Below are 14,550 nucleotides of genomic sequence, written 5' to 3' on the forward strand. Positions count from 1 at the left end.
TCGTCGGTTCAGTGTGCTGCGGCAGTCAAAAAAACAAACAGAATGTTAGAAATTATTAGGAAGGGAATGGTGAATAAAACGGAAAATGTCATAATGCCTCTGTATCGCTCCATTGTGAGACCGCACCTTGAATACTGTGTACAATTCTGGTCACCGCATCTCAAAAAAGATATAATTGCGATGGAGAAGGTACAGAGAAGGGCAACCAAAATGATAAAGGGGATAGAACAGCTCCCCTATGAGGAAAGGACTAAAGAGGTTAGGACTTTTCAGCTTGGAGAAGAGACGGCTGAGGGGGGAATATGATAGAGGTGTTTAAAATCATGAGAGGTCTAGAACGGGTAAATGTGAATCGGTTATTACTCTTTCAGATAATAGAAAGACTAGAGGGCACTCCATGAAGTTAGCATGGGGCACATTTAAAACTAATCGGAGAAAGTTTTTATTTACTCAACGCACAATTAAACTCTGGAATTTGTTGCCAGAGGACGTGGTTAGTGCAGTTAGTATAGCTGGGTTTAAAAAAGGTTTGGATAAGTTCTTGGAGGAGATGTCCATTACCTGCTATTAATCAAGTTGACTTAGAAAATAGCCACTGCTATTATTAGCATCAGTAGCATGGGATACTCTTAATTTTTGGGTACTTGCCAGGTACTTGTAGCCTGGATTAGCCACTGTTGGAAACAGGATGCTGGGCTTGATGGACTCTTGGTCTGACCCAGTATGACATGTTCGTATGTTCTTAATACAAAATGTCACCATTTTGGAATACAGTAAAAAAACCCAAAAAAACCCTCTCTCCATCCCCCAAATCCCCAGCCACTTATCCCATTGATTTAAATGTTCTCTTTCATTTCTAACAAATGCACAACCCTAGTGTGGTGTGGAGCAAGTTAATAAGGAACAGTTATTTACTCTTTCAAAGAGTATTAAGGCTAGGGGGTCACGCCATGAAACTAACTGGTAGCAGATTTAAAACAAATTTAAGAACGTTTTTCTTTAGTCAATGCACAATTAAACTGTGGAATTTGCTACCAGATAATGTGGTCAAATCCAGTAGCCCCCATCTCCTGCAATTCTGTGGCCGCCGTAAAGGTTGCAAAGTTTGCTCTTTTCATGGAATTGGCTAGGCCTTGCCAAATTGCAACGCAAGACTGGAGACTGTTTCAGAAGAGAGCGATTGGCAGCAATGGGACAGCACATTGCCTTGCTCCTGCCACGGAAAAGAAACATTGGTGACAGTGGGAAAGTGCAATCTTTCCCTTCTGCCACCCTCCCCCCAGCCAGCAACCTTCACTCACCTTCTCCTTATCCGAAACAGGAGGCGGCAGCTTTGCAGTGTCTCAGGCACTTCCTCCACCTTACCTGCCGAGGCTCGAGTGTTGTGCTTTGAACCACATGGTTTGGAGTGCGTCATTCAGGAGCCGAGAGGGGAGGAGGAGGAGGACATGGACCGGCTACAGTTGGACATAGGATGCTGGGCCTGGTGCACTATTGGTCTGACCCAGCATGGCACCCGCTTATGAAAAACTGCTCATGTTACCCACTGGCTAATTTACTTGGTCCTCCGTCCCCTTTTCCTATTTTAGTGAAAATGTACAAGTATGCAATTTTTTTGCATGTTTTCTTGTAATAGGCTTTAGATTAGGCATTTTCCCTCTTGCATATGGTTTGTCTATTAGATTTAAATGTAATAGTTCTCTAGGGAATCTTCCTGAGCCTGATGCTACATGCAGAATCTCAAAACTAAAATTCAGATCGAGAGTATAAAAAATAAATCATGGGAGTTGGACTGTGGGGTAAAGGTTAGGTCGGCATGATGCCAGGACCTGCTGGATGCACTAAGAATTAATATATCATTCTAAGCCAGCTTGGTTTGACTGAATTCTCAAAGCCATACAAGTGACAAAACATCAGTTATAAAAACTGGATGATAAGTTCAACATACTATTGCTAGCCATGGCAAGATTAGGAGGAGTGGCAAGAGGTTAGAGCAATGGACAGATAGCTAGGGATTGCCTCAAGGATCTTTACTGGGACCCGTGCTTTTCAATACATTTATAAATGATCTGGAAAGGAATACGACAAGTGAGGTAATCAAATTTGCAGATGATACAAAACTATTCAGAGTAGTTAAATCACAAGCAGATTGTGATAAATTGTAGGAGGGCCTTGTGAGACTGGAAAATTGGGCATCCAAATGGCAGATGAAATTTAATGTGGATAAGTGCAAGGTGATGCATATAGGGAAAAATAACCCTTGCTGTAGTTACACGATATTAGGTTCCATGTTAGGAGCTACCACCCAGGAAAGAGATCTAGGTGTCATAGTGGATAATACTTTGAAATCGTCGGTTCAGTGTGCTGCAGCGGTCAAAAAAGCAAACAGAATGTTGGGAATTATTAGGAAAGGAATGGTTAATAAAACAGAAAATGTCATAATGCCTCTGTATCGCTCCATGGTGAGACCACACCTTGAATACTGTGTACAACTCTGGTCGCCGCATCTCAAGAAATATATAGTTGCAATGGTGAAGGTACAAAGAAGGGCGACCAAAATGATAAAGGGGATGGAACAGCTCCCCTATGAGGAAAGACTGAAGAGGTTAGGACTTTTCAGCTTGGAAAAGAGACAACTGAGGGGGGATATGGTAGAGGTCTTTCAAATCATGAGAGATCTAGAACGGGTAAATGTGAATTGGTTATTTATTCTTTTGGGTAATAGAAGGACTAGGGGACACTCCATGAAGTTAGCATGTAGCACATTTAAAACTAATTGGAGAAAATTATTTTTCATTCAACGTACAATTAAACTCTGAAATTTGTTGCCAGGGATGTGGTTAGTGCAGTTACTGTAGCTGGTTTAAAAAAGGTTTGGATAAGTTCTTGGAGGAGAAGTCCATTATCTGCTATTAATCAAGATGAGCATCAGTAGCATGGGATAGACTTAGTTTTTGGGTACTTGCCAGGTACTTGTGGCCTGGATTAGCCACTGTTGGAAACAGGATGCTGGGCTGTTACGGAAGCACTAGGAGAGCGGTTCCACTTTCCAGGGGATTGTGTGTCCTTGGGCCACGGCTCGACCCCAGAGGAACTCCAAAGAGGTGCCAAGGCAGGCGAAGCTTGCCCGAGCATGGGCTGGACAGGAGCAAGGCTGAAGACAAGCGATGGAATCTGGAGCAGGGACAGGGCTGGAGCAAAGACAAGTATGACTGAAGGAACTGACCCTCCACCGGACCTGCACGCTTCGGGAAGACCAACAACACAATGGTGGTCTTTGAACAGTCATCCAACTGTTCCAAGCCCTTTCAGACCTGCCGCTGGGTAACTGCAAGAAGCGACAGGCCGGACGGAGGTCAGGGCAAATAAAGACCGGAACATGAAGATTCTGATGAAGACTAGGTACTTGGACGAAGACTCAGGCGAAGACGTAGGTACTTGGACGAAGACACGGAGTCAGGAGCGAGGTTCTGAAGACAAGGAGTCAGGAGCGAGGTTGAAGAGCTGGGTTGAGACTGCGATGCAGCGAGCACTACACAGCCCACCCACGGGGCTGGTCACGGATCATGCTGGGACCGACGTAGACTCTAGATGAGATAGTGGAGAAACTGAGAAAGGCATATTGTAGAAACTGTAGAGGCCAGCACCAAGGCGCGCCCTACACAGCCTCCAGTGGCTGGTCGCGGACCACGCTGGTACAGTACAGGTTCTGGCAGAGTCTTTAGCATGGACGGAGCAGGCACAACAAATCCGAGGGTCTGCAAAGTTCAAGACACAGGACTAAGACAGGACTTGGCTTCATGCAAGGATTCAGGACCAAGACAAGACTTGGCTTCAAGCAAAGATATTTGTGAGTTACTATTTCAGATTACAGATAGGAACCGGTACTCGCTCCTTGAGGGCCCATGTTCCAAAACATTCTGAGAAGATTCCCTACTGTCTAGAAGCTATCGCAGGTACAGACATTTGTAAGTTGGCATATAGAAACCGGTACTCGCTCCTTGAGGGCCCATTTTCCTGAACACTCTGAAGATTCTCTACTACCTGGAAGCTATTACAGATATAGACAATTGTGAATAGACATCGCTCTCTCAGAGCTTTCCCTGGAACCAGGTACTCGCTCCTCGAGGGCCTAACCCTTTCCAGCTACTGAGCTTTCTCAAGACCTTATGTGAGTTATCATCTAAGTTCTGGCTATGTATACTGCATACCCTGTCTATTCACTGTCTACAGTCTCTTTACAGCTCAGTAACCCTGGGATTGCAGTTCCAGTATCTGAGGGACTTCAGCCCCGCCAGGCATATCAGCTCACTACTGCCACCTCTGGTTGTGTCTAATAAAATAACTATCTGTGTCTGTCTCCATACTCAAGCCTAGCCAGTGGTCCCTCTCAGGATATCCTCCTGGGGGCGCTGCTATCGGCCCAAGGATTCACCTATTTACATTCCTGTCCAGCTGAGCACCTCACTAGCATTCCGCTGGTACAGATTGCCAACTCAGCATTCTATATCATAACAGATTGATAACTCCAGTGAATCTGGCTTTAAAATTGGAGAAGCAGTACTCCTGGGAGTCCAGCTTAAGGTATTGGATGTCAGTAACCCATGGACCTGGCACACCTCTGCTTTGCAGGCTATACCGGGCATGGCTCAATGCATCTCAGAACTGCAAGAAACCTTGGAGAAACTTACTGCAGCATTTCATCAGCTTCATACATAGAAGATACAAGGCACATCTTCTACACAACAAGGTCAGTTACAGGAGGTAACTTTAAAGACAGCTGTTCCACTGGTGGTGCCTATTCGATTCTCCGTAGAACTCCAGAAGACTCGGGGCTTTTTGAACCAGTGCAGCTTAATTTCACCTTACAACCCTCATTGTTTCCCACGGGCCTTTCTAAGACCAGCTACATCCTGTCATACTTGGATGGGAGAGCCTTGTCATGGACATCTACCTTGTGGGAACGCAAGGACCCTATTTTGCAGGATATAGAAGGATTTATGGACTTGTTTTTAAATCCGTTTTTGATTGACCCTGCTCGTATATCTGTTGCCGGGTTTGCTTTAGTGGACTTGAAGCAAGGGCCAACAGATCCCTGGCTGAATTTGCCATAGAATTTAAGACTCTTGCAGCGGATCTTCGCTGGGACCCCAGATGTCTCAAGACTCTTTTCTGCAGAGGCCTGGACACCCTCGTGAAAGACGAGCTGGCCGCTCGTCAGACACCTGACTCGCTGGAAGAATTGTTAGCCTTAGCTACTCAGATTGATTGTCGGCTCTGAGACAATGTGAAGGAACTCCGGCCTAAGGTGTTACCTGGGTTGAAACAGGCCAGTACCCCTGCACCTTGGATGGGTCCAGCAATTCCTGCTATTGATAAAGAGGAACCGATGAAAAGCGGTCATGGTCATTTGACCTCTAAAGAGAGAAGATTCCGGAAGAAACGCAGCCTGTGTATGTACTGTGGTCAGCCCAGCCATAATGTCTCTACATGCTCCCTACGTCCAGGAAACGGACGGGCCTAAGTCCCGCGGGAAGACTGTTCTTGGGCCATACGGCGTTTCCTCCTCCACTTTCTCGTTTAGTCTCTGTCACCTTTGAACCAGCGACGGTTCGGACCCCTGCTCTGGAGGACTCAGGGGCAGGAGGCAACACTAATCTCAGATGTTTTGTGGAAAACCTGGGGAGTCCCTTTGTCAAATTAGAAGATCCATTATTGTATTACAATTTGAAGTGGGCCTTGGACGTTCCTTTACATCGCCATTTCTATTGAAGATCTTATGATGTCCACAGCAGTGCCATTAATGGCTGCTGATTTTCATAGCGGTTGCTATGCTTGCCATGGCTATATGGCGCTCTACATCTTATTGTCTTCACGGACTATTATTGTGAGATATCTTGTGACGGGTTTACTCGGAAGTCGTGCCTGAAGGATTATGGCACTGTTGATTCTGAAGAAGACTAGGAAGTTGTGCCCGAAGGCCTACGGCACTGTTGATTCCGAAGTCAAAGATATCTCTAGCTACCAGCCTGTTTGATTGCTGGTGCTGCCATTGGTTCCAAAGAAGATATTTCTAGCTACCAGCCTTTACGATTGGTTTACTCAGAAATCATGCCTGAAGGATTACGACACTGTTGATTCTGAAGAAGCCTCGTAAGTCGTGCCCAAAGGTCTACGGTACTGTTGATTCTGAAGAAGAGATCTCTAGCCACCAGCCTGTTTGTTTTGCTGGTGTTGCCACCATCTCTTTTCCAGCATTCTACGGAAGAGTTATCTAGAAGTGAGTTTTGGATGTACATCAGCTTGCCACTTCTGTTGAAGTTTCATTGGCATCCATAGCAGCTAAGATATTGCTGCTGAATTTCACTACTCATCCAGCATTGAAGAAATTCTTTGTGAAGTGGGTTGGACGTACCCCAACATCACCACTTATGCTGAAGGTTCAGTGATGTCATAGCTCTGGAGCTATTGATGCGGAATTCAACGCTTCATCCAGTTACATGACTGAAGAAATTACCCTTAGTAGTGGGGTTGGACGTTCACCAACATTGCCACTTTTGCTGATGGCACACTGATGTCAAGGTAGCTGAGCTATTGTTGCTGTATGCAACAGCTCATTCCATTATTACTGAAGAGATACTTTTAGACGTGGGTTGGACCTACCCTATCACCGCCACTTCCATTGAAGTTTCAGTGGCATCTATAATAGTTGACCATTGCTGCGATATACTATCAACTCTCATCCAGCTACATCTACTGGAGAGGCATCTTTAGAAGTGGATTTTGGACATTCTTCTACACCACCACTTCCACTGAATCCCTCAGTGATGTCCACAGCAGCTCCATCCATTGCTGCTGATATCATCTATACAAAATACGATATAGAAATTAAGATCAAAGAGATTCTGGATGTTCATTACAGAGGCAAGAATTTTGAATACCTTCTGATTGGGAAGGCTTCAGCCCCAATTGATCACTTGGGAGCCTCAGACCTATATCTTGGATAAAGTGATGCTTCATCAGTTCCACCTCGCACATCCTTTGTAACCTAAACCTGGTTCCCGAAGAGGAGATTGCCCTTTGAAGGGGGGTACTGTTGCATTCATGGCTGCTCTTCGCCCTCACTCCACCCTCTCTACCTATGTGGCGACTCCCTCCGGGCCTGATAGATGGCTTGCTGCCGTGGCGTCTCCATGCCGCTTCTCCCCAGTGTCCCCGGGCCGGCTCGATGCTGCGGATCCGCCATGTTCCTGATGATGTAGGGCACGTGCGCTCTGAAGTATGTACCAGCAAGGGCGCGAACCTCAGGGGCGTCCCCCTGTATTGAGGTCATCTGCTTCCAACATAAAAGGTCTTCACTTTTGCTAACAGATTGAGTTAGCAAGGATTGATTGCAGGGATTCATCTGGACCCGCTTCTCTATGCAACTCTGCATCCTCGGACTTACCAGAGGTACCTGCTCCTCGGCGGCCTCGCTCTCTTTTGTCTATTTTCAGATTGCAGATAGGAACCGGTACTCGCTCCTCAAGGGCCCATTTTCCTAAACCCTCTGAACATTCTCTATTGCCTAGAAGCGATCACAGATATAGACATTTGTGAGTTACTATTTCAGATTACAGATAGGAACCGGTACTCGCTCCTCGAGGGCCCATGTTCCTAAACACTCTGAAGATTCTCTACTGTCTAGAAGCTATCGCAGATGCAGACATTTGTGAGTTACTATTTCAGATAGCATATAGGAACCGGTACTCGCTCCTCGAGGGCCCATATTCCTGAACACTCTGAAGATTCTCTACTACCTGGAAGCTATTACAGATATAGACAATTGTGAGTTACCATCGCTCTCTCAGAGCTTTCCCTGGAACCAGGTACTTGCTTCTTGAGGGCCTAACCCTTTCCAGCTACTGAGCTTTCTCAAGTCCTTATGTGCTTTATCATCTAAGTACTGGCTATGTATACTGCATACCCTGTCTATTCACTATCTACAGTCTCTTTACAGTTCAGCAACCCTGGGATTGCAGTTCCAGTATCTGAGAGACTTCAGCCCCGCCGGGCATATCAGCTCACTACTGTCACCTCTGGTTCTACTATCCTGTCTAATAAAAGAACTATCTGTGTCTGTCTCCAAACTCAAGCCTAGCCAGTGGTCCCTCTCAGGATATCCTCCTTGGGGCGCTGTCATCTGCCATCAGCCCAAGGATTCACCTATTTATATTCCTGTCCAGCTAGCACCCTTTCTAGCACGCCGCTGGTACAGATTGCCAACTCAGCAGTCTATATCATAACAGATTGCTAACTCCCTAGCAGATCCATAACAGATTGGTAATTCCTCCCCTCTGGAGGAGTAGATCCTAACAGATTGCTACTCCCATCTGCTTGCTCCTCCCATCAGCATAGCATATTATAACACCTGCAAGGGTGTTATAATCTGTTCAAACAAATGGTAATGGAACCCACGAGGGAGGGAGTTTTACTTGTCCTAGTGCTCACTAATGTCTCTAATGTCCAGGTGGGTACCCACCTCAGCACCTGTGATCATCTAACAGTATGGTTTGAGATTGCAAATAGGATCTGGAGAAGTGTCACAAAGACTCGAGTTTTGAACTTCAATAAAACAGACTTTGTCGAAATGGGGAAATATCTGGAGGCAGAACTTGAAAACTGGGAGAAAATGGGAGAGGTCGAACAACAGTGGGCCAAACTAAAAGGAGCAATTACAAAAGCAACAAATTTGTATGTTAGAAAAGTAAACAAAAGTGAGAGAAATAAGAATCCAATCTGGTTCACAAAGGAGGTGGCTGATGTAATAAAAGCAAAAAAAGCAGCTTTTAAGAAATATAAAGTATCCCAAAAAGTGGAACACAGGGAGGAATATCTGGTGAAACTGAGGAAGAAGAAAAAAGTAATCATGAAAGCAAAAAGTCAGGCAGAAGAAAGGATTGCCAAGGAGATAAAGCGAGGTGACAAAACATTTTTCAGATAAATCAGAGAAAGGAGAAAGGTACATAGTGGTATAGTAAAATTGAAAGGTTTTCTATACCGTCATTTTACCATGAAACTTGCGCTGCTGGCACGCCATGTTCCGGTCCGGGGGCTGGTCCAGAGGCCGCGTCCATACCCCCGGAACACCCCTGGGCCAGAACCACGCCCCCGCCCCCGGAACACCCCCCGATGACATGCTGGCTGCGACACGCCCCCGACACGCCACCCCCCCAGGAAAGTTCCGGGACTTACGCGCACGCCGCCAAGCCTATGTAAGATAGGCTCGGTGCGCACAGGGGGTGGAAGGGGCAGCTTTTCAGGGGTTACGCGCGTATCTTACACGCGTAACCCTTTGAAAATCTGCCCCATTTGTGCTGCAGTGGTTGGTTTTTTTGTTCTTAGGTTGGATGTTATTCTGCTTTGTTTGCTGCTTTGCATGTATTATTACTGTGCAAGTGACAGTGTATGACGCCTAGCGCTGCGGCATAAGTGGCATGTAAATGTTGTAAATAAATAAAAATAAACAAACATCTCAGACGAGTTATCCAGATAATGTAGGCAGCCAGATAGGAGCTGAATATGAACCCCCTTGTGTTTGAAAATTTTGAAAAATTGGTTGGGTTTGGGATGGCTGTAAAGTACGCATTTAATTTTGAAGTTAGACACATGATTGAAAATGTACTGTATTATATTTAACAAGAGAGCCCCTACCAGCACTCTACTGGTGTAGCCCATTCCAACAACTAGTGTTTATATATCTAGTTGTTTCATAATGGTTATTCTGAACTCATACAATGCAAAGGTAAAAAAAAACCCCAGCTGTGAGCAGCCAGACTAATTGACAATGTTTGAGCAACAATAATGGAAAGCATGGGCAGATTCCACCAAAACCTGCTTACCCCTCCAAATACCGAGGTTTTTCCTACTGCATATTGAACAGTGGGATGGGCGTATAATCCCCAAAGTATAGCATGTATTAGGGCCGATGTAATAAGATCCGCCGCAAAACAGGCGGTAGAATTGAGCGCACATTTTGATCACCGCACGCGGCCAAAGCTGGCGCCTCCGGGGGTTGAAAAAAAAAAAATAATGCAAATTATTTGCACGCAGAAATCCGCACAGGCATGAAGAAACGCACGTATCAAAGCGCAGTAGCGCCCTATGTAATAAGCAGACACAACCGCACAGAAAAGCCACGCTGATAATATATGCACATAAAAGCGAGCAAGCGAAAGCACGGCCCTGGAATGGATTTCTAATATTTCAAATAACCGTGCAGCACAAAGCACGGCAAATATTTTCATGGGTGATAATTCACACTGCATGGGAGCGATAATGGCGGGTTTTGTAAGAGCGGGAAAGGCGGTGCCTGCTCTATTGGCTGCATTGGCAAGCGTGGGAAATGTAGCACCGACTGCACAGAGGAGAGCGGGAAGCTGTAGCACGTGTTTTATTGGTGGCATGATCTGCAAAGAGTTGTGAATGCTGTATAAACATGTTAAGAATCACAGGACACGCCCCTTTCCTACAAAAAAGCACATCCTTACCTTAGCCTGACCTGGGTCTACTTTGGGAGTAGGAGATAGCGGCAGGTTTAGGAGTTATTTTTGGGTGATTTTTGAGCTAATTGTTTATTCATTGTTCTTTCCCTTTCCCATTGTCTGTTGTCTGTGATTGCAGTTTGGCAGAGCATTGTTTGATTGTCTTGCTGTCTGTCCTTTTGTCCTCCAGGCAAGAAAGAGTGGCGTGGGAGTTGTCTGAGGGCAAGGTTGTGCATGACAGGTGGAAGAATGGGGGAAGGATGGACAGGAGGAGTGTGGCATCTGTCTCAGGTGAGTGTAGTCAGGGAGGGCAGATGGGGCAGGGGGAGAGGGGTGTGCGAGTGTTTGAGGGTGCAACGGGGTGGAAGTGGAGGAAACTCATGCGTACAAACCTGCGGCGGCTTCAGCGCACCTTTTTACATCGGTCCCATTGAGAGCTGTCATACAAATTGAATTGTGAGTGAGCTGTCATTTGCTTGTTAGCATGAGTTGAGTGTCTGCTTTGCTTTCATCAGGGGAATTCCTAATATCGAACATGCTGTTGAAAATATTGCATTTACATGTGATTGAGGGAGCACTAATGAACTTCATTCAATTCCTAACCATGCCTTTCCACTGATTCACCAACCTGCCCTACACTTTATCAGACACAAGGACAGGGAGGTCATAATTTCAGTATACACCAGATATATTCCTTAGCACCAGAAAATGTAAGAGAATGTTTCCAAGTATTTCTAATTAAAATGAACAGATATGTCAGTCATATTTCACTTTTCACTTGGCATTCCAAAGGACTGTAAGGTAAATGTAATCAAGTTTACCACCTTAATGAGATACAGCTAGAGTGAAGGTACTGGAACCCAACTGTTGCTCCACTTTATCATATCCCCCTCCACACACCCCAAGCCACCAATAACATATCACGTCCAAAACATCCCATGTGGGGCTAGTAACAAGACAAGAAGAATAGGCTACAGAGGAAGAGGCATATTGTGATCCCCAAGCCATTTCCTTGGTTTCTAGTTCAGCTAAAACCTTGGGGCTTAAAGCTGTTTCACTATTGCAGTGATGGTGAACCTTTTAGGCTCGGCATCCCAAAAATTCGGAACATGCCTAACCAGGCTGCTGGTATGAACCCCCAGCTCTGAACAAAACAGACCATTCTTTACTTATTCATTTATTTATTAAAAAAAAAAAAAAAAAAAAAGATACAGTCCCATCATGTCTGGTGCTATGTACTATATTAAAAAAATGTCAAATAATTACAAAAATGAAAAACGAGTGAAACAAACATAACAAAAAAAAACCAGATTCATTATTTATTTAAAATAGTTTCATACAGCACATTAATCAAACAGGATGAAAACAGCAATTATGCAGACATGCACAAACTCACACTCCCTTGCACTCGCTAACATACACACACATGCTCCTAAGGACCCGCTAACTCACACGCTCTCCCCACACCTACTGACATACACATATACACACACACACACACGCTTCCTTGCACCCACTGACAAATACACACACAGGCTTAAAAGCTCCCCTGCACACTCCCACCCTCTCTCCTCTTATGCAGCCTCTAAATATATATTTTAAAAAAATGTACTTACATTGGTAGTCAGGAGGGATGAAGGCAGGGCTACCAGCTGGTGTAGGAGGAACTGGGCAGGATGTGTGCCACTGCCCCAACATAATGGGGGGGGGGGGATGGGAGGCCCTCCGCAGAAATCAGCGAGGAGCCTTCAGCTGTGGTGAGATAACCATGGGAGGTCTGCTGGTGCCTCCTGCAGCAGAAAGAGATTCGGGGCTGGTGTGAGGGAAGGCCTCGGGAGCGTATCCCACCACTGCAGCGGTGAGGGGAAGGATAGAGCAGTCCCACAGCTATCAGTGATGCCATGGTGAAAAGAAAAATAACCAAAATGCAGATGCGATCGCAGCCATTAGTGGGGGCAGACTGAAGAGTAGCAGAAGCCTGTGAAGCTGAAGGAAAAGCAAGAGAAATGAGCAGAGAGCGTCGAGGGAGGCTCCCGCTCTACCACAGCTGCTGCGGGGCCTAGCGTTCATCGCAACGGCTTACAGGGCTCCTATAATTTTGTCGGGTGTTGGTGGATGCTGGCATGTCACCCAAAACACCGTGGCGTGTCACCTTTGACACGCACGTCATAGGTTCGCCATCACTGCACTACCAACAAACATTCCTATCAGTTCCTCTTCCTTACCTTGGCAAGGCTTGTCCTAGTATTTGCAACAAATGTGTAATTTTGTCATGACCAGCAAATACTGCTGCCCTAATTGTTGTACTGGAGGTGGACCCTTGGCCTGGTGCAGGATTGCTACGGCCCTCTGGTAGGACCCAGAGAGCGCCTGTCACCAGGAGGTGGAGCACACGAGGAGACAGAGGCTGGCTGGAGCTTCACCAATAACAGTCCGGGGTTCCTGCAGGTTGAGCCCTTGGGTACCTGGACCGTCTGGACTTAGGTGGGCCTCAGAGGGTCTTGCGGAGAGGTGTGCCCACCACAAGTAAGGGTGCACGGCTGATGCAGAGAGGATGGACCAGACCTGAACTGGAGACTCCGGAGACCTCAGGGAGATAACAATTCAGGAAGGCTCTCCGGGCAGAACAGGCAGCGCCTGTGGGTCTGGTCAGATGGAGGCCACAGTCAGAGTCCAAGTAGGTAAGTCTGGAGGTCACAGAAGGCAAGAAGAGCATGTCTGAGTGAAGCGCAAGGGTCAAAGCCAGGGTATCCATCCAGAAGTGGTCATCCAAAGCAAGGGTCAAATCCAAGGTCAGTCCAAGCTTAGTCAAGGCAAACGAGGGTCAGTTCCAGGCAGCAGTCAACATGGTCTGGCAGGCAGAGATCAGTTCCAGGCAGTGGTCAACATGGTCAGTAGGCAGGCAAAGGTCAGGTCCAGGCAGTGGTCAGTAGGCAGGCAAAGGTCAGGTCCAGGCAGCGGTCAGTTGCAGTCAGGCAAGCAGAGGTCAGTACCAAGAATCAGTCTGAAGGGTACTACCAGGGAACGTGGAGCAGGAGACGCTGAAGACACGGAGGACCTTGGGAACACTGGGACACAGAGACGCTGGAACAAGGAGACACTGGAACACAGGATCAGGCACAGGAGCAAGGAACAGGCAAACTAGACACACCGAGGTGTCGACCCAATTGCCAAGGCGAGGTTCTGGGGACAGAGCCTCGCTTTATATACTGGGGCCGTGTGATGTCATCGGGATGCGCCCGAGCCGGGTTTCCCGTGCTTGGCCCTTTAAAAGTACAGATGTCAGCCGTGCGCATGCCTAGGGGCGGGGCTGAGGAGATGGAAGACGCGGAGCCCCTATGGGAGCTCCACTGAGAAGCCTGTGACGTGGAAGAGGCCGAGGACGCCTGGGGAGAGCGTCAGGGACGTCGGGAACTGGCAGCTACGGCAAGGCCGGAACTGGTGGAGGGCAGTGCGAGGTGAGCAGGCCCGACCGCGGCGCCAACACAGCCGGGACACGCAACACTAATCGCAGGTTATGGGGAACATTTGGACCACATAGAGGCCTATAAGATGAATACATTGTTTGGTTTTGTTTCTAAAATGTTGGCATTTTAGGTATTTGTCAGTGACTCCCCAGTACAAAATACCATCAAGTCTCATTTAGTTACTACAAATGATTTGACCTCTACATTTTGAAAAACTGGTAGGGTCCAAATCATTCCTGCAGGAAATCTAGGTTGTACCCTCACCTGAAAGCAGAGTTGCTTACCTGTAACAGGTGTTCTCACAGGACAGCAGGATGTTAGTCCTCACATATGGGTGACATCATCAGGATGGAGCCCAATCACGGAAAACTTTTATGAAAGTTTCTAGAACTTTGACTGACACCTACTGGGCATACCCAGCAATACACTGACCCTGCATCCAGCAGGGGTCCCCCTTCAGTCTCGTCTTATAGCAAAAAGTACATGCGAAAAATAAAATAAGAAAACGTAAACAAACCCAACTCCGCGGGGTGGCGGGTGGGTTTTGTGAGGACTAACAT

The sequence above is a fragment of the Rhinatrema bivittatum genome, chromosome 5 (assembly GCF_901001135.1).
Source record: "Rhinatrema bivittatum chromosome 5, aRhiBiv1.1, whole genome shotgun sequence".
NCBI lineage: Eukaryota > Metazoa > Chordata > Amphibia > Gymnophiona > Rhinatrematidae > Rhinatrema > Rhinatrema bivittatum.